Below are 21300 nucleotides of genomic sequence, written 5' to 3'. Positions count from 1 at the left end.
TGTGCACTGCCCCAATGTTGGCATATCCGATTCCAGGAGCAGCGTTTATTCTAGATACAGATGCGAGTGGATATGCTCTAGGAGGCGTTTTGTCACAACTGGTCGATAGATAAGAAAAAGTAGTTGCATATTATAGCCGATCAATTGGAAAACCGAAGAGAAACTATTGAGTGACATGGGGAGAACTGTTGGCATTGGTATAAAGCATTAAATATTTCCACAACTACCTCAACGGGCAGCGATTCCGCGCCAGGAAAGATCACGAAGTGTTGAAATATCTCTTGCAGTTCCGTAATCCAGAAGGTCAATTGGCACTGTGGATCGAGCGACTACAAAGCTATGACATTTCCATTAAGCATCGAAAAGGTAGTACCAATGGAATGGGTACAATGTCACGAAGACCATGTAATTTGGAATGCAAACACTGTGCGAAAGTTGAAGCTAAAGAAACATTATAGATGTCCGCTTTTTACTATATGTGTACGGATGAATGGGACATGGATCAACTAAGGAGATGTCTGCTCAAAGACACAGATCTGTCACATGTTATGCAAGGGCTCGAACCAAACGAAAGACCAAATAGAGAGGAGATGTCAGCGGAGAGTCCTATTGCGAAGTCATATTGAACACAGCGGGACAGTCTGCAATTGATATCCGGTTTCCTGCATCGAATATGAGAGAGTGAGGAAGGTCTATGTAAGAAGAAACTGATAGTAGTTCCAAGGAAAAGGATTCCTGACGTTCTCAGTGAGCTACATAACGGTCCAAGTGTAGTTATCTTGGAAGCTCAAAGACGCTCGAGAAAATTAAGCAGAGATTCTATTGGGTTGGTTGCCGTCAGTCGTTCACTGAATGGATTACCAATTGCGAGGTTTGCAGCAGAGCAAAAGGGGCCCAAGACCCGAAGTCATGGCCAGATGAGGCAATATACTTCAGGTACATTTGGAAGGATCGCCATAGATTTCACAGATCCATTTCCTATTAGCAACCGCGGGAACAAATACGTACTGGTTGTTATGGACTATTCCAGCAAATTGCCAGAGGTATACCCAATCCCAAACCAGGAAGTGGAAACAGTAGCAGATGTGTTTACAAACCATTGGGTTCTAAGGTATGGTGTAGCAATTTAGTTACATTCTGACCAAGAATCAGCTGTGTTCCAAGAAATGTGTAAGAAACTGGGCATTCGAAGGACACGGATAACTGCATTGCATCCTCAGTCCGATGGTATGATGGAACGATTCAGTAGAACCTTGGAGGAGCACTTAAGGAAAGTAGTGGACAAGTTCCATAAAGAGTGGGATACACGCATACCATTATTTTTGATGGCTTACCTGACCTTCGACTGCCAGCTAAATTGGAGTGTGGGATAAATCCTGATGCGGAGAGAAATTCCAAGAAACCCACTGGTGTCTTGGAGGAAGAAATGAGAGAAATATATGATCTTTTAAGACAACGAACCAAGATTATGAGTGAAAAGATGAAAACCAGATATGATAAAGCAATTAATTCGGAAGGTTTTCGGGAAGGAGATTTGGTGCTGCAATACAACCCACGACGAAAAAAAGGTTTGTCCCCGAAATTGGCGTTGTAATTGGGAAGGCCCATACAAAGTTGTTAAACGTATCAACGATGTTGTTTACCACATACAAACCATTAACAAACCACGAAACAAAATGAAAGTTGTTCATTTGGAAAGGCTGGCAACCTTTAGATCGGAAAATTTGTCTGATAGGGAAGATAGCACTTGTCTAATTTAAATTTAAAATATACGTCTAAATTTAACTGAGTCATGATACTTATTATGACGTTCTTGTATTTACTGAGACATGGTTGAAGCCAGCTGTTTTTAACTCCGAAATATTATCCAAATCGTTTGAGATTTTTAGAAAAGGCCGACTGGACAGAATTGGTGGTGGCGTGCTGATTGCCGTTCACACCAGTTTTTCTGCAGAGGAAGTGCATTTTGCTGACTCTGATGATATCGAGTTTATTTGCGTGCGCGTAAAATTTTCAACAAGGGTTAAATATTTTGTTGCCACCTATATACTACCCCAATAGGATATTTCCATTTATTTGAGACATTCCTGTTTAGTGAAATCAGTTGTTTCTATGGCTAGTTCCTCCGAATTTGTCATATTGTTTGGCGACTTTAATCTACATTGCGTCTCTTGGAGTCTAGTAAATGGGTTAAATGGTCCCTTCTTCTTCCCGGGATATATTCTTTCAGTTTTTAAATGAGCTTGCGGATGTAGGATTTTTTCAATTAAACAATGTTCGTAACAAATACGCGAAATGTCTAGATTTAATATTCACAGATGACACCTTGAATTGCTCCGTTCATAGATGTGATCCATTTGTATATATTTATTTATTTATTTATTTAAAATTCTAGTCGACTCAAAAACAAAGCGGTCGACTGCCAAGAATGTAAAGTAAGTTGTATATAATTATAGGCATTAAAATTTCTATTATAATGTACAGAAAGTAATGTTATTTAAGGATTTATATAAGTGTCCCCAGTGGCGGGCCATCGTGAGCATCTCAGAAGGGAGCTTACGCGAGGTGCTCAGAAAACAGCTTGGTGCCCATAACGGGGCTGATGCGACGTGCTCATAAAGGAGCTGGATGCCCAGTAGGGGGAACGCGCGAACTGGTTGAAGTACCGATGTATCCAATCCATCCTTATACGATATCGAGCCTATTTTCTACGGAAGAAATAATAATTCCAGCATATTAAAAAATAAATTAGCTTGTATCTCTTAGTTTAGATAGGCGAGTATTGCATTACGAATAGACTGATAGAGTCATTGTAGTGCGAGCACCAGATAAGCAGAGGATTATTTTTAGCAAAGTTTCGACGACAAAGGGGTAAATAGAAGGGAACGTAGTGTCTGGAAACTCTAGGAGGAACTGCAAAAAAAAAACCGGCAGAGAGCGTCAGCGGAATAAATTTCTCCTATAATGAGCTTATGGATGAACAATACCCCAGTAATATTCTCCGGTTTTCCAGATTGGGTAAGCTAATAAAAAGAAGTATATTTCTGTATGGTGGAAGGTGGAGAGTTAAGTCCCATTTAAGGCCACGTAGTGCGAATATCAAAAAGGGCACCAAACGCATGAGCAATACTACAGTATTGAAAGGACCAGCGATGTGTAAAAAATCTTAGTTAGGTACGGATCATCGAACTCTTCAGCCCATCTTTTAACGAACCCAAGTACACCCAACGCTTTGTTGGCAATAGATGAAATATGCATGTTTAAACTGAGTTTCGGATCAAAAAGAACACCTAGATCATTTAAAATAGATATACGCTCCAAAGGGGTACCATCTATTTCATACGGTTTCAAAACTGGTTTCACTCGGTGAAATGTCATATGCTTACATTTAGAGCAATTTAAAGCTAGTAAATTTGTTGTGCACCAACAATGGAACGAGTCTAAGTCGGCCTGAAGAAGATCCAAGGATCTCAAATCGATAGGACAGTAAGTGTAGCAAAGTTTTGCATCATCCGCATACATTATAATATGGGAATGTAATATTATCTGTGGCAAGTCGTTTATGAATAGGGTAAAGAGCAAAGGGTCTAGATGACTTCCCCGAGGTACACCGGTGGAAACTCCAAACGATTCCGACAGATTGCACTTGAACAGGACTTTTTGGGTCAGGTTAGAAAGATAGCTTTTCTGTCACATTAATAGGTAAAACGGAAAGCCCGGTAAATCAAGCTTATGAATAAGTAACTCATGGTTGACTGTATCGAATGCTTTGCTGAAATCAATATAAATAACATCCGTTTGCTTGTTCGCTAAAATTCTTCCATAACTAAAGAGGTAAATACTAGCAAGTTTGTAGTGGTTGACCTTTAACGAATGAAGCCGTGTTGGCATGGAGATAAAAGGGAAGAGCACTGATATTGAAGTTGACTGGTAACAATCTGTTCAAAAACTTTAGGAAAAGCCGTAAGTTTAGCAATACCCCTGTAGTTCTCAACTTTTGACCTACTACCTTTTTTATACAGGGGTATAAAAAAAGACTATTTCCAAAGTGACGGGAATGACGCATATATGTTTTCAGCGCAGTACTTAAGCACGCAACTAGGAACACCATCTAGTCCCGGAGAAAAGTTGGACTTCAGAGATTGAAGGCTCTGAAGAACAATATTACCATCAATAGCAGGATTCCTAATGAAATTCGATCTATCTAAGCGATAGGGGTATTGACCGGAATGAAAACCACTGGATGAACACGTGGACTTAAAGAACTCAGAAAATAGTTCAGCAACGTCGTCATCAGTGCAAGCTTTTTTACATCCAAAGGTTAATTGGGAAGGATACCCAGAAGTTTTCCGTTTTGGATTTACGAAACTGTAAAACTTTTTTGGATTTTCAAAAAATTTAGCTTTAAAACAGCTTAAGTAATATTTATAACAAAGCTGATGAAGACGGTGAAAGTTAGAACGAGTTATTAGATATTTAGAGAAGTTTGCAGATGCTCCAGTTTTCTTGAATGTCTTAAAAACCTAGATTTGATGTTATTAAGTCTGATAAGTTGCCTTGAAAACCAAGGCGGCTTATTCGAACAAAGGGTATAGCGAGTAGGGATACAGGTATCAAAGAAGCCGTCAAGTGTACTGTAAAATATGCAGATTGCCGAATCGACATCAGTGCATGCATAGAGACCCGACCAATCATGGGAAGCCAACCGGGCATTAAGCATAATGAAATTCGCTTCGTAGAAACATCTAGAACGGGTTCGATCCTGTACTTGAATCCTGCGGGGTAGACTGATATCAAGTGATATCTCAAGCGTAGAGTGCAGAGGGTCTTCTGGAAGGGATAAAGGTGGAATTTGAGTAAGGGAAGTACCCACCGAGCCAACCACAAATACTAAATCCAGCATTTTGTTTCTACTATTTGGAACGTGTTTAATCTGAAGAAGAGATTAGTCTAGCAGGCAATTGAGAAAATCGTGTTGAGCAGTGGGAGTTAAAGTTTGAATCACTCATATTAACCCAACTAACTGTTGGCAAGTTAAAATCACCAACAACAACAAGTCGATCATTATCACCTAACTGCGAATGCAAATCGCAGATAGCCGAGCTATGACTAGCATAAACATCCATATCCGAACAAGGTGGAATGTACGAACAGCAAACAATTACGCTATAGGTACCGAATGAAAGCCTAATTGCTATGAGTTCGATATGAGAGATATTGTCCAGCAAAATCAACTCAGATGAGAGGTTAGAATCAACAGCAATAAGGACACATCCCGCTATAGAAATGCGGTCACGCCGATAAGCAGCATATTTATTTGAAAATACCTCAGAATTGAAATTATCAGGCTTTAGCCAGGTCTCCGTAAAGGCGACTACTTGTGCCGTAAAAGTGAAGCTATTAAGGAAAAAAGGGGCGAGTTTTGATCGTAGGCCACGAACATTTTGGTAGTTAATCATGAGATGGGACGAATCAATAATTACCTTTGTGTTGTTGCTTCTGTGTTCCACAATACGTTTTTTGGATTTCGATTAACCGCTATAACGGGTTCAGCCCTCGACTTCCTGGTAAATAAGTGTACCACCGTATGTAAAGGGCAAAAAGAAGGATCAAGCACCTTGTCGAAGAATGCATCAGAAACAGATATTTTAAACGAGGAAATGTCTCTCTCATACTGAAAGTTAAATTTATAAACATTGATGTTACTGCTGGGCGCGACACCAAGCTTAGAGCAAACATAATTAGCAACGTCATGTTCCGGTTCGAGATGCATGTAGCCGTGACACAAATGTGGCCCTACGAGGTGACACAGCAGTCACCTGCGTAGTAGTAGTAGGTAGCACATCAGAAGATGGAGCTACTGTAAGAGAAAGGGCAGTTAACGCGCTTGTTGACCTAGCGTTGTTGTTCGAATCAGTCAGTGATGTTTGGTTGCTGGCAGCCACAATTGTTGCCAAACTGTCGGTTACTCTGGTTGTAGGATGTACAGAAACAGGTGGAGGCAAAGGTAAAACTGGGGAGGTTAATGAAATTAAGTGTTGAGGTGGGGGCAGTCGCTACAGAGGTACCACTGCTAGTTGGAACGGTGTTAACATGGTTAAAAATCACCGGAGCATCGCTAGAAAACTCGGCAGATCGTTTAGGGGATTTCTGAGTAACCTTAGGTTGATCTGTCTATGAAGTTGGAGGTACAGACGTATGAGGACAACCTTGCCCCAAACCCGAAGCCAAGTTAGTGTTATTATTAGGCATACATTTGTTGCGTTTTGGTGACTCGGAAATTACCTTCAATTTTTTTAAATGAATCTCCATCATTTTAAATCTTTCGTGAAGGTCACGAAAACCAATGAAAAATTATTAAATTCTTTCTGAGTTTGTCTCATGAAAGCGCGCATGTCATTTTCTATTGTGCGGCAATTATGACAGGTCCATTTTAGCCCAATTTTGCTGGATATCAAGTCAACAACTCGACCACCTATGTGTGAGAATCATGCATACGAAACGTGAGCCATGTCTTCACATATTCAACAGCAAACATAAGTGTCACCGCGGGATATTTTCCCCTGGGGGGTACACTTCTTGGAACAACAATCCAACATTACGTTTAATTATATCTTAAGCAAACAAAAAAAAAAAAGAACACAATAAGATTCCTTAAAACTAACTTTTTGGGGGGGACTCACTAAAGTGTTTTAATAAGAGTTATTTCAGCACTGTATGCTAACAGGTGGCAGCGCTTAGCGGACAGTAAACAAAGCAGAAAGCAAAAGACACACAATGACTTGCTAAAAGCAGATACCAACAAAAAGGTATGCAGTTAGACATTAATTATTGTAAAAGTTTATTAACACAAAATTTAAATCACTAAAAACGCACAAAATACCACAATATGTTTGCACCTTTATTAAGATTTATACACTGTAAGCTAATAAATGAACTGTATAGAATTAAAACAATTTATATGCAGAATTTAGATTTTTTACAAAAATAAAAATAATAACAGATTACAGAGCGATCAAAAACACGTCCGCGCAACAAAAAGGTTACCAGATCTAATGATTGCCTGAAGATGTTTATCATACAGCTCTTGCTCTTTATTCGGAGTCTTATAGTCAACCTTGCCAAAGTCAAAGGGTCGTGAGAGAGACATCTCGCCGGTTTCTGTTCAAGAAAGCTTATTGGTCTGCGCTAACCAGTGAATTGTCAAAAATAACCTGGCCCGAATACACCGGTGATATTGATGAGAGTACATTTCACTTTAAAAATGTACTCTACGCCTTATTTCAAAAATACATACTAGGTACTAGCGAATACCTCTACAGCTACTTTGTCAATTGCATGGAACACTAAAGAGCTCAAACGTCTCAAAAATCGTAAGACGCGCGCGTTCAAGCGATACAAACGTTCAGGATCCAGTACTGCCTATTCTACTTATGCTGTTTTACGTCATAAGTACAACTCGTTAAACAGCAGTTGTTATGAAGTGTATATTGATAGGATTAAAAATCAAATTTTTTGCAAACCTAAGTCATTTTACAGCTTCGTTAACTCCAAAAAAAAATTAAAGGATTTCCTTATACAATGAAGTTTAACGATTTTATTTCTAACGACAATTCCGTTATTGCTAATATGTTTGCTGTTTCTTCCAATCGAACTACTGTAATACATCTGATTCGGTGCCTTCGGATTACCCATTTAGACTGTGTCCGCTGAATTCAGTGTCTGTCCCTAGTATTTGCGCGGAGGATATGTTATGTCATCTTGAAAGACCAAAGGTTTCCTATTCTGCCGAACCTGACCAAATTCCATCAATTGTGCTTAAAGTATGTGCTCTATACCTTTATCAACCTTTAGCTTCTCTGTTCAACGCTTCCCTGTTCAACGCTTCCCTGAAAGTTAAATAAATAAAAATAAAATTTATTCTTTAGCTTTAACATTAAAGTATGTGTATTTAGAATATGATATGAAAAAGTTTACATTAAAAACTCAAACGCATGCGTCGGCTTTTCTTTGCCATTTCATCTAAAACTTCATCAACGGTAACAATTTGATCACGGTGGATGCTTAGTGATACACAGCCATTCAATCGATTTTCACTCATCGTGTTTCTCAAACAGTTTTTAATCAGCCTAAGAGTTGAAAAAGATCTCTCGTAAGTTGCCGTTGTAACTGGAAGCATAGTCAAGATTTTCAACAACATGTGAACATTAGGAAAAGACACAGAATCGCAATATTAATCACAGATAAATTGATAAAAAAAAAACCGAAGTACCTCCTTCAGGAATAAGTAGAATTCATGCTTTTTGAGGCTTTGCATGAGATCTAACTGATCGAATAGAAAAACATTTAATTTAAAAAAGTCATATCTACACGGAAAAAACACTAATGTGTTTTTTACATTTTAAAATGTGAAAAACATATTATTTTTTAATTTATTTAATAATTTGGGAAAAATTTAAACAACGTGACATCAGGACGGACAAGGCGACAGCTGTTTCGATTATACCTTGTAAGTTCGACTCCCACTCCCGGGAGAAAAGGCTTTGAAGAGATTTACAAGGTATAATCGAAACAGCTGTCGCCTTGTCCGTCCTGATGTCACGTTGTTTAAATTTTTCCCAAATTATTAAATAAATTATAAAATTAAAAAAAATTGCTTCAAATAAATGTTTTCATACATTTAAAAAAAAAAAGCAATATGGGCAATCCCCGATTATTAAAAATCATATTATTTTTTCATTTATCAAATAATTTGAATTTTACATTTTTGAAATGTGTTTGATATGAAAAAAATGTAGATATTACATTATAATAATGTGTTTTCCACATGGAAAATAATGTCAAATTTGCATTATATTTCAAAATAGTAAATGTGTACTTCGAAAAAATGCTGTCAATTTAACATTATTTAAATGTGGAGAATAAAATCAAAGCACGAGAATTAGTATCGTTTACTTCGGCAAACAAACTGAACCGTAAGCAATGTTTATATGTAGCTTGTCGCCGTGACGTAAGGGCAGAAGAATCATGCAAATATTCAGACGCATGGAGTTTTCATATTTGCCTTTTCATTCTGATGAATGTAATCGCGGTTGAAGCAAACGAGCAAACGCCTGAATTGATTTTATTCCCACATGCAATAAGTTGGTTGATTTTAAATCAATGTCGATTATGTTCGTTTAAGCAAGTTGGATCCGAATTGTAATCGAACGTAGTTGTGTTCGATTTTTGCTGTTCTCTGATATGTATGTAGATGGTCGTTAGGCAAATTTACAAGGAAACTTCTTTATGAAATTATAGTAAAAGTTAACATGTACATTTGTATATTTAATAAATTGCAGAATTATTATGAAACAGAATATGATTAAAATATAAGTGTCCATTTCGTACAAGTAAATACGAGGCAGAATTATAAAGAAATTTATTGACATAGACATAAAAACATCAAATATTTGAATTGTAACGACCTAAAAAATCAAATGATCCTGTGGTGAGGGGGGGGGGGGTGGTTTAAACCCCATGTAACCCTTTCATCCGCATGCTTACGTGCTTGGCGATTACATTATTAAGCAAGTAACCAGCTTCTATGACCCCATATAACTGTGTATTAAATTTATTTGCAACTTCTGTATACTTTATAAATTTGAGAATATTTAGCGTTTAATTAAACACTGTGGCCTGCAGTCGATAATCGGTGCTCATAGAGAACAGTCATAGTCGATCGCTTTCTCATTAACAGTTTAGCTATTGCTACTATTCTTTATATTCTCTTTTAACACCTAATTCGCACGTGGGTGCTTGACTTATCTTTAATTACTGGTGCTTTAAATAAGTGGTGAAGAGTTATCTTTAGTATAAGATGGCGTCCTCCTCTGGAGGAAACTATTATTCTTTACTTGATCCAGGAGATAGTGCCTGTAAATCTCCTAATCAGAAGAGAAAGAAAAGTGAAGTGAAGATTAATAGCACTATTTCGTTCCCACTACTAGGCCAGAAAAACCATCAATTCAAGGCGCAGTGCCCTAAATATGTAACAATCAAGAGTAAAGTGCCAGATAAACCTATTACTAACTACAGTAAACTTCTCGTTTCAAAAGCTCTCGAAAATATTTATGCCGAACCGCCGCAACAAATTTGTTCACACGGGACGGAAACTTGTTAGTGCTAACTAAAAATGATATACAGACAAATAAATTTCTTAGAGCAAAGCACCTAGTAAATGTCTGCCCCATAATAACAGAGTTGCACCCAACCTTAAACACAATCAAGGGCGTAGTGTTTGCACCCTCCCTACGACACCTATCTGATGCAGATATCGTTGAAGGTCTTAGAGACCAGGCTGTTACAAACTGTCAAAAGATAAAAAATATGTAAATGGGGAGCTTGTGAACACCTCACTACATATCATCTCCTTCAACAAATACAAAATTCCCAAAGGGATAAAAATTGGTTTGCTCGTTTGTAAATTCGAACCATACATACAAGCACCTATCCAATGCAAAAACTTCTTCAAATTAGGTCACACCAAAAAATATTGTAGAAGTGAAGAGAGTGCAAACGTCCACGACCCTACGATGTGCAAAGAGGTAAAATGGATAAATTTCAGTCATGCCCATAGAGCCAACAACAAAAATTGCCCAGCCATTCAAACAAGAGCAGAAACAATTAAAAAAAAACAATAATAAAATGTACATACAAAACAGCTATTTAGAAAGTAAAATCACAAGCCAAAGTTTACGACATCCCAACAGAAGCACTCGAAAAAGCTACTGAGTTGAGACAAAAACGGCTCTCTTCTCGAACAAAAATCAAACAAAACGGCAAATCTCCCATTGCACCAAACTCAATTTACGAAACAAATCTTTCTTCTTCCACTCACGAAAATCAAACAAAAGAAAATATGAATACAGCAAACAAAACTTCAACAACAATATCAATTTCTAACAAAGAAAACACGACTAATGACAAAGATTATTCTCTTTTACACCAATCCGACTCCTCAGTCATAAAACAATATTTACAATATAACCCACCACAAGCACTCAACTTTGGCAACAGCTCTCTCAATTTAGATATCTATACGGAGTAGAAAACTCAAGTGGCAGGCTCAGGGCTGAAACGATGAGAATCACTGGGCTAGAACCAGGGAGTTTCATCGTTCCCGCTCTGAGCCCGTCAATTTGTCAGTCTCAGGTGTATATTAGAAATATATACTTATTGAGACTTTTTTCTCTCTGTATGTTTTTTTATGGTCCTAAAGATTCTACAATAGAATCTTAAAGGTTACTATAATAACCTACATGAGCTACAACTAATTGTTAACAAATACTCTCCTGATATCATAGCTCTTCAAGAAACACATCTCTCTACCACTTTTATTAATCTTAACAATTATACAAATTCTCTATGTAATACACCAACACAAACAAATGCAAAGGGTGGTACTGCCCTATTTATCAAGAAAACCTTAGAACACTCTTTTCTACCACTGCACCCTAATATATGCGCGGTGACAGCAATAATAACTGCTGAAATCAAAATTGCAGTGTGCTCTATTTATATAACCCCTGGAGAAAATATACCCTCTAACGAGTTACAAACTATATGTGGGAATAATCAGTGTAACAATATTATTTTGGGTGAATTTAATGCCCACAACAAACTATGGGGATCTCCTCGAACAGACGGAAGAGGAACTGTTGTGGAAAACTTTCTGCTAAACTCGAACATGTGTACCTTAAATGATGGATATCCTACCCATTTTTCGACTAGGTCTACGTATACCCATATAGATCTCTCAATTGTACCCACAAATATCCGCCCATTTTTCTCTTGGGAAACTGACCCACAACTACATTGGAGTGATCACTTCCCTATCTACATGGAATTTTCAAAAATGAGGGAAATGTGTAACTCAAATGGAGTGGTTAGTATACCCAATCGTTTTAATACTGACAAGGCTGACTGGCTCAAGTTCCAAAATAAGCTTGTAAGCTTGGTGAAAAATTTGTAATATCTTCCAATGTAAATAAAAGTGCAGCTGTATTTCACAGACTAGTTACTGTAGCAGCAAATGAATCCATGCCCCATATTACTAAATCCTATAATAGAAACACTACATACTGGTGGACTGGGGATCTCTCTAACTTGCGCAATCTGAAGACGGCTGCTTGGAAAGCTTTTAAAAAACATCAAACTATGGCTAACAGATTATCATATAGAAAAGCAAATGCTGTTTTTAAGCGGGAATGCAAGGTCTCAAAGAGAACGTCCTTCACCACATTCACTGAAACAATCAACCCACAAACATCAGTAAAGCTATTATGGGATAAAGTGAACAAATTATATGGGAAGTCAACTAACCTCCATGTTCGTTCACTGGAAACTGAAGATGGCGGAGCGGTAACTGATCCCATCAACATTGCCCACACTTTCGCCACTAAGTGGTCGGAGCAAGCTAAAGATACATATTTCTCTACGTCTTTCACCTCCCACAATGCAAATATAAACTTATCAGTAGAGTATGCAGTCGAAGTAACAGCCAACTTTTTGGAAAATCCTATAACACAAATTGGATTCTGCTCTTAACTCTGTCAAAGGCAAATCCGCCGGCTTCGATAAGATCTCTTTTTTAATGCTAAAACACCTTCCATATAATATAAAACATCGATACATTGAGCTTTACAATAAAATATCCCAGCTAGGACAGAGCCCACAGGAGTGGAAAACAGCTACAGTTCTCCATATTCAAAAGTCAGGTAAATCTAAAACAGAGGTGAATGGACACCGACCCATTTCCCTTTTATCTTGCCCCGCAAAAATCCTCGAAAAGATAGTAGCCAAAAGACTGGTTTGGTTTCTATCGAAGCGAAAACTTATAGGCCCACACCAAATGGCATTTAAGGCAGGGAAAAGTACTTTCGATGCACTTATGTACATTGATAACCAGATTTCACAAGCCATATCCAGGAGACATCACGTATCCATTTTATCAGTTGATTTTGAAAGAGCATATGACCGGGTTGGCAAACACGCAATTCTCAATCAGGTAATGGAATGGGGAGTGGCGCCAAGAATACTCAATTATATTCACTCCTTTCTGTCAAACAGAAAGTTTCGTATTAGAATCAATGGTATACATTCGAAAACTTATCCGCTTGACAATGGAATACCCCAAGGGTCGCCATTGTCAGTTATACTATTTCAAATTGGCACAGAACACATTAACAAGATAATGATTGAGTACCCTTGCTTTAACTATTGTATTTACGCAGATGACTTTTATCGAAAATTGAGAATGAAGAAGAATTTAAGAATAGATTAAATGCACTATTCCAAGAAATCTTGGACTGGTGCAATTACTCTGGATCAAGGATTTCATTTCAGAAAACGAATATTTTACATGTATGCAAAAAAACTAGATGTAGATTGAGCGATGTCGTCATAGATAATAAGCGAATAGAGAATGTCACCTCACTTAAAATATTAGGCCTAGTTTTTAATAATAAGTATACGTGGTCTTCGCATATAAATGCGTTAAGAATGTCATTGTTTAATCGATTAAATTTAGTTAGATGCTTAACTTTCTATCACAGTAGTGGACATTCTAATAGGGTTATCAACATAACAAAGGCGTTGGTGCTATCGACAGTTGATTATGGGCTTACTATATACGGCAATAATTCGAAAAGACAACTTAATAAACCTAAGGGCGTTTACAATAATGCGGTAAGACATAGCATCGGAGCGTTTCGAAAAACACCTGTTAAAATATACATATAGAGACTGGAATTCCAGATATCCTCAGTAGATTCAACGAGGTCACATCAAAACAGATTCACAAACTTATTCTATACACGGAACACCATTTGGTCACAAATATATGTACACCAAGTCGCCGTAAGGACCAGAGATCCACGATATCCCTCTGCAATCTGTCGTATCATAAAAAACGCGCATAGAATAGGCATTGTTATAAGAGCGCACAAAGTCTACTTTCCTCAGAAGCCTCCTTGGCACTTCAATAATAACTCCATAGTTACCGATTTAATGGGTCTACCAAAATCAACAACGAGCCCACCTGTTTTTATAACAAAACTTAATGAAATAGTTGCCAAATTCAGAGCGCAGAACTGGAATCTAATTTATACAGATGGGCCTAAAAGTGATCACGCTACCTCCTTTTCAGTGGTTAGTAGAGATCTACAAATTGAAAAATTATTCCGCCTTGACGAATGCAGCTCCATTTTTACAGCTGGAACTCGAGCACTACTAAGAGCCATTAATGTAAAATAATTCGAGGAAAACATCTCATTTGTTCTGATTCATTATCTGCTATGAAAGCACTGCTTAATATCTATATATATAAAAATTAAATGATGTTCGTTCCTGTCCATGTTTTGGGGCCGATGCGAGGCCAATTTTATTCGTTCTTTTTCCATATTATAGGGATCAAATAGGGGAAGGTTTTTAGCGAAAGAAAATTTTGTTTAATTTCTAGGGTCTTGAGATATAGGTCAAAACGTGGACCCGGAAAACCCTACAATGTGTTTGTATAATATGGGTATCAAATGGAAGCTTCTGATGAATACTTTAATATGGGGTACTTCTCGTACCCCTATGTAACTAGGGTCTCGAGATATAGGCCAAAACGTGGACCCAAATACCCCTAGAATGTGTTTATACAATATGGATATCAAATAAAAGCTGTTGATGAGTTCTTTAGCAGAGGGTAATTTTCATACATCTAGGTGACTAGGGTCTCGAGATATTGCCCAAAACGTGGATCAGAATAACCTTAATATGTGTTTTTACATTATGGGTATCAAATGGAAGCTGTTAATGAGTACTTCAATATGGGTATCAAAAGAAAGCTGTGCTGATTAGTGGTAATTTTTCTGTGGGTGAGGAGCGTCTCGAGATCATTTCATGTGTACAACATTTCTCCAATAAATATACGAATTTTTCGATTTGTGTCGTGCTGCTAAGTTGCAAAGGAGAGTAAACATAAACACCGAGGTTTTTACACGGTTTCTGAGAGATGCTTCAGCACACATACACAAACGTATGTCACATTTCGTTGCTGGCTGAATATTTCTACTGCTTTGTATTGGTTATACAAACGATGCTTATGTTCCGTTAATTTGTATGCAGTTGAACTGTGAGCAGTGTTCGGACTTACACCACTAAAGTGGTAGATCTACCACCTTCTTTCCTGAAATATAAGTCCTACCACTTCTACCATGCAAACTTAAAAATATGTGGTAGATTTTCATAGAAGTTTTCTGAAGAAACCTTATTTCTTCCACAATTATTCAGAGAAGTGTAAGTCAGTCCTTACGAGGATGCTTAGATAACTTTACGTGAACTTAACGATGCACTTAGAAAAGCGCATTTATCCAACATATCCATACCATCCTCCATAAACATACCCATACCCACCCATACCTTACATCTTACATCTTATATCTTACATCTTACATCTTACATCTTACACTTACACCTTATATTCAAAATTCCCGCATACCCTGAGCAAAGATGTTTACACATCAAAAATATTCACATATGATAATAATAATCTCACAAATGTGATTTTTTTAAATTCAGGCGCAGAAACAAATAAAAAAGTTAGCGTTATGAATTATTATACATATTGATTAATGATTCGCGAAAATGAAGAATCTCACATTCTGAAATGCAGAAGATTGTTCCATCAATTTGTCGTGGATATGTATGCAAAAATTGAGACCGAGCGCTTAAACTATATCAAATTCAACCAGACTAAGTTATCGTCCGAGGAATACATTCACTTACGGGATGCAGTGAATAACGATGGAAATGTGAATGACATCGGCAGAATGATCATATTACCAGCAACATATACTGGTAGCCCGCGACACATGAATGAATATGCACAGGATGCTATGGCGTATATTCGCGCTTATGGACGGCCGGATCTGTTTATTACTTTTACATTAAATCCGCAATGGAGTGAAACCAAAGACCATTTGTTTCCTGGCCAATCCCCAATTGATCGACACGACATAACTGCACGTATTTTCAAACTAAAACTAAAATCACTTATGGACTTTATTGTCAAACATAGAGTGTTTGGAGAGGTACGTTGTTATATGTATTCCGTTGAATGACAAAAGCGGGGATTACCGCACGCACACATTTTGATTTGGTTGGTTGATAAAATTACACCGGATCAAATTTATGGTGTGATATCAGCTGAAATACCGGATCAAACGATTGATCCAGATTTTTTCGAAGTCGTCACAAAAAATATGATACATGGACCTTGCGGTGCATTGAAAGTGAACTCTCCGTGTATGATTGACGGAAAATGTTCGAAGCGATACCCACGAGCATTAATTTCGGATACGGTCACAGGTGACGATGGATATCCGGCATATCGTCGTCGATCCACTGATGACAATGGTAAATCAACGATAATTAAGATTGGAAATCAAAATGTTGAAGTTGACAATCGTTGGATTGTTCCATATTGTCCATTGTTGTCCAAAGCATTCAAAGCGCATATTAACGTAGAATACTGTAATTCCGTTAAATCAATTAAATACATTTGCAAATATGAAAATAAAGGAAGCGATATAGCTGTATTCGGTGCAGTCCAAAATGACAACGACGAGATTAAAAATATTATGGGGCGTTATATAAGCAGTAACGAAGCGATATGGCAAATTTTTTCATTCCCTATACACTAAAGACATCCAAAAGTCGTTCATTTAGTGGTTCGCCTTGAAAATGGCCAACGCGTTTATTTTACTCCTGAAAATGCAGCGCTTAGAGCAAAAAGTGCACCGTTTACAACTTTGACTACCTTTTTTCATTTATGTTAATCGGACGATTTTGCAAGAACATTGCTATAAGCAGAAGTGCCACAATATTTCACATGGGATAAATCCAGGAAAACATTTCAAAGGTGAAAACAAGAAAAACCAGTTCAAGGTCATCCTAAATATCGTGAAGCATGTTGATAAGCACTGGGAAGATACGCTTGCCGTTTCAGCTGTAATAGTCAGTCCACATCAAATACGAACATTATTTTCGATAATAATTTCAATGTGCTCCCCATCTAATCCATTGGAATTATGGAATAATTTCAAAGATTATATGGCAGATGATATTTTAAACCAAATGCGTCGAAATACTGCAAATTATGAGTTGGAATTCACATTGGAAATTTACAATGAATCATTGATAAGGATTGACGACATTTGTTTGTCGATGTTAAACAAATCGTTAGTACAATTGGGCGTGCCACCAGCAAATCGTCCAATGCATGATATGTTCAATCGAGAACAGGAGCGTGAATACCATTATGTCTGTAATAAACTAGACACATTTGTAATATCAAATTTAACGAACTTGAATGACCAACAGCAACATGTTTATGATACAGTCATGAATAATGTTAGCCATGGAACTGGTGGATTATTTTTCTTGATTCCCTGGGGGAACAGGCAAGACCTTTTTGATTTCATTGATATTAGAAACAATTCGATCAGATAATAACGTTGCATTGGCACTCGCTTCTTCTGGAATTGCGGCTACATTACTGGAAGGCGGTCGCACAGCTTATTCTGCATAAAGTTGCCTTTGAATATTCAGGTAAATGAAACAGCGACATGTAATATTTCGAAAACATCTGGAATGGTAAAAGTTCTTAAAGTATGTAAGCTCATCGTATGGGACGAGTTACTATGGCACACAAGAAATCATTGGAAGTACTTGATAGAACTTTGAAAGATCTACGAGGAAGCCAAACAGTCTTTGGAGGTACCATGATTTTATTGGCTGGAGATTTCAGGCAACATTACCTGTGATCCCATAATCCACGGCTGCAGATGAAATCAATGCATGTTTGTAAACATCGTATTTATGGAGACATGCAAACACGCTTACACTTACTACAAACGTACGAGTTCAACTACAAAACGATCCGTCGGCAGCTGAATTTTCACAGTAATTACTGAAAATCGGAATTGGCCAAATGTCTGTCGATCCAACAAGAATGATTGCACTTTTGCACAGTCTAAAGAGGCATTGATACAGAGTGTATTTCCAAACATAGTTCAACATTACAAAAACTATGATTGGCTCAGCGAAAGAGCAATTTTAGCTGGGAAAAATAAGGACGCCAATGATATAAATGCAGCTATTGTGGATCAAATACCTGGTGACATAGTTGCATATAAGTCAATGGACACTATTACAGATCAAGATGATGTCGTAATTTATCCAACTGAATTCTTAAACTCACTCGATTTGCCAAGCCTACCACCTCATATTTTATGATTAAAAATTGAAGCACCGACTATTATGCTGCGCAACATTAGTGTGCCACGACTTTTCAACGGTACCAGACTCGTTGTGAAGAAGCTAATGGGTAAAGTTATTAAAGCAACAATTTTGAAAGGGAAGTACAAAGGAGAAGATGTTTTGATACCCAGAATTCCACTGATTCCGACGGATTTACCATTCGATTGCAAACGTTTGCAGTTCCCTATTCGGCTTACCTTCGCTATGACAATTAATAAGGCACAAGGACAGTCTCTACAAATATGCGGTATTAATTTAGAATACCCAATTTTTGCTCATGAACAATTGCATGTAGCTTGCTCACGAGTAGGTGAACCATCGTCATTATCCATTTACGCGAAAGATGGAAAAACCAAAAAAGTTGTCTACCAAAAAGTGTTACAATAAAGTTCGAATGAAATTGTATCAAAGAATTTGCTTTGCTTCGTATTAATTTTATTCTCTTTCAGCAAATTTGAATTTATCGCCTAGCGAAGCGTGCGAGGGTACGCTAGTACAACATAAAAATGAGACCATCCAGAAGATCAGAAATATATTAATCCCATACCATACCAAGATAAAAATAATATGGATCTTAAGCCATGTGGGTATCCGTGGGAACGAACTAGCAGACGCAGCAGCCAAATTTGCGACTTCTGCACCTATTATCACCCAAAAAACCACCAACAAAAATGACATACTGAGGTTAGTAAAACACCACTATGCTGCAATTAAAAGATATCAATGGAACAATTACATACACTGGTACAAGAACGTAAATGAAGTGGGAGTTGCCACAAGGTTTCCAAATAACTTTTCCAGAAAAGATCTGATAAAATATACACATCTAAGACTTGGTCATACACGACTAACGCACAAACATATCATGGAGAAGGTACCACCGCCTTTATGTCACCTTTGCCAAAATAGCACACTAACATTTGAACATTTAGTTAATAACTGTAGCTATGTTGAGAACATGCAATCGTTTCTCTTTAACGAAATATGTCTTACCAAATTGCTAAAAAATGTCACCTCAGAAAACATAACTAATACTTTATTACTCTTGAAAAGATTCAGAATTTATTACTCAATTTGGATAACTTGAATACGTATCGAAATTACTTTTATTAGGCCGAAGACCATAGTAGTTAGTTGCCTAATTTAAAGTTTATTTATGTAATTTAATTATGTAAATACATTTTTTAATAATAAGTAAATAAAATAACACTGTGGCCTGACATATAAAAGCTGCAACTAAATTTTAAACTTATTTTATTTTGACTTTGACTATGCACCTACATATGGGGTATTCCATCCCATTTCGACCTATTTTGAACCCGACCCCTTTAGAATTGGCTGAAAGTTTTTCTTCTTTTTCTAGCTTACGAAAGACGTTTTTAAGAAGTTTTTAAAATTTTTTCATCCAACTCAAAAAAAGTTATGAATTTTTAAAAAAACACCGTTTTTGTTTTCAAAATGCTATAACTTTTTCAAAAATTGACCGTTTGGAATCTTTTTTTTCAATTTGTTTTTAAATGTACTTTTCGGAAAAAATTCAAAAAAATTTTTAAGTTTTTTAGCAATTTTTCAGTTTTTCGAGATTTTTTGAATTTCGCCCTTTTTTTTCTCATAAAAAACTTCAATCAAATCTGCAATCATCCCACTAATCCCGGAGTGGGCCGAGCATTTTTTTTATTTAATTGAAAAAAAAAACTTTAAAATTTTTTTTGTATTTTTTCCGAAAAGTACATTTAAAAACATATTTAAAAAAAATAATGATCCCAAACGGTCAATTTTTGAAAAAGTTATAGCACTTTGAAAAAAAACACCGTTTTCCAACTCAAAGAAAGTTTTAAATATTTTGAAAAAAAAAACGGTGTTTTTTTTAAGTTTTTTTTTTTCAATTAAATAAAAAAAATTCTCGGCCCACTCCGGGATTAGTGGGGATGCTTGCAGAATTGATTGAAGTTTTTTATGAGAAAAAAAAAGGCGAAATTAGAAAAATCTCGAAAAACTGAAAAATTACAAAAAAAATTCTTTAAAAATTGTTTGAATTTTTTCCGAAAAGTACATTTTTTTTTTTTCTCGGACGTTGTGGCAGCGCACTGCCCTCAAGTGGCCCGATGAATCCAGGCTAATCCTGTTTTTGGTTTTTTTTAATTCATACATACTGTTTTTTTTTTTTTTTTGTATCCTAATTCTTATTTATGTGTTATTTATAATTTTTTTGTTACCGAGTCTTTGAGAGGCAGTGGCTTCTTAAGCGCCGAGATCTAAAACCGCTCAGCTACAGAGAAACTCATCAGCTGAGAAATATAGATTCACAAAATACAATAGACTAAAAGTAAATATAATTTTTTAATTATTAAGAGAAGATAGAACCGTCTTTTTTATGGCAAAGAGCGAGTCCGAAACATCAATTATTCTCGAGTGAGAGTTATAATCTTCACACAAACATAGGAAAGGTTCGTGTAGTTGGAAATTGCTTCTGCATTGTTTAAGAATTATAGGTTTATAATGCCTTGAAACTCGGCATGGAACATTCAAGTTTACTTCGTCCAAAAGAAATGGGCTTGAAATCGATCCATTTAAAAGTCTAGCCATAAATAGTACACCTAGAATTTCTCTTCGACTTGCAAGTGTAGGAAGATTTATTAGTTTTAATCGATTAGTGTAAGGAGGAAGATTATACGGAGAGTCCTATTGAAGATTTCTCAAGGCGAAAAGTAAAAACTGTTTTTGAACAAAAACAAATTAAAAAAAAAAAAAAAAAATATCCCAAACGGTAAATTTTTGAAAAAGTTATAGCATTTTGAAAACAAAAACGGTGTTTTTTTTAAATTCATAACTTTTTTTGAGTTGGATGAAAAAATTTGAAAAACTTCTGAAAAACATCTTTCGTAAGCTAGAAAAAGAAGAAACACTTTCAGCCAATTCTAAAGGGGTCGTGTTCAATATTGGTCGAAATGG

This window comes from Eurosta solidaginis, chromosome 2 (genome assembly GCF_040869045.1).
Source record: "Eurosta solidaginis isolate ZX-2024a chromosome 2, ASM4086904v1, whole genome shotgun sequence".
Taxonomy (NCBI): Eukaryota; Metazoa; Arthropoda; class Insecta; order Diptera; family Tephritidae; genus Eurosta; species Eurosta solidaginis.
Note: the sequence above shows the minus strand (reverse complement) of the source record.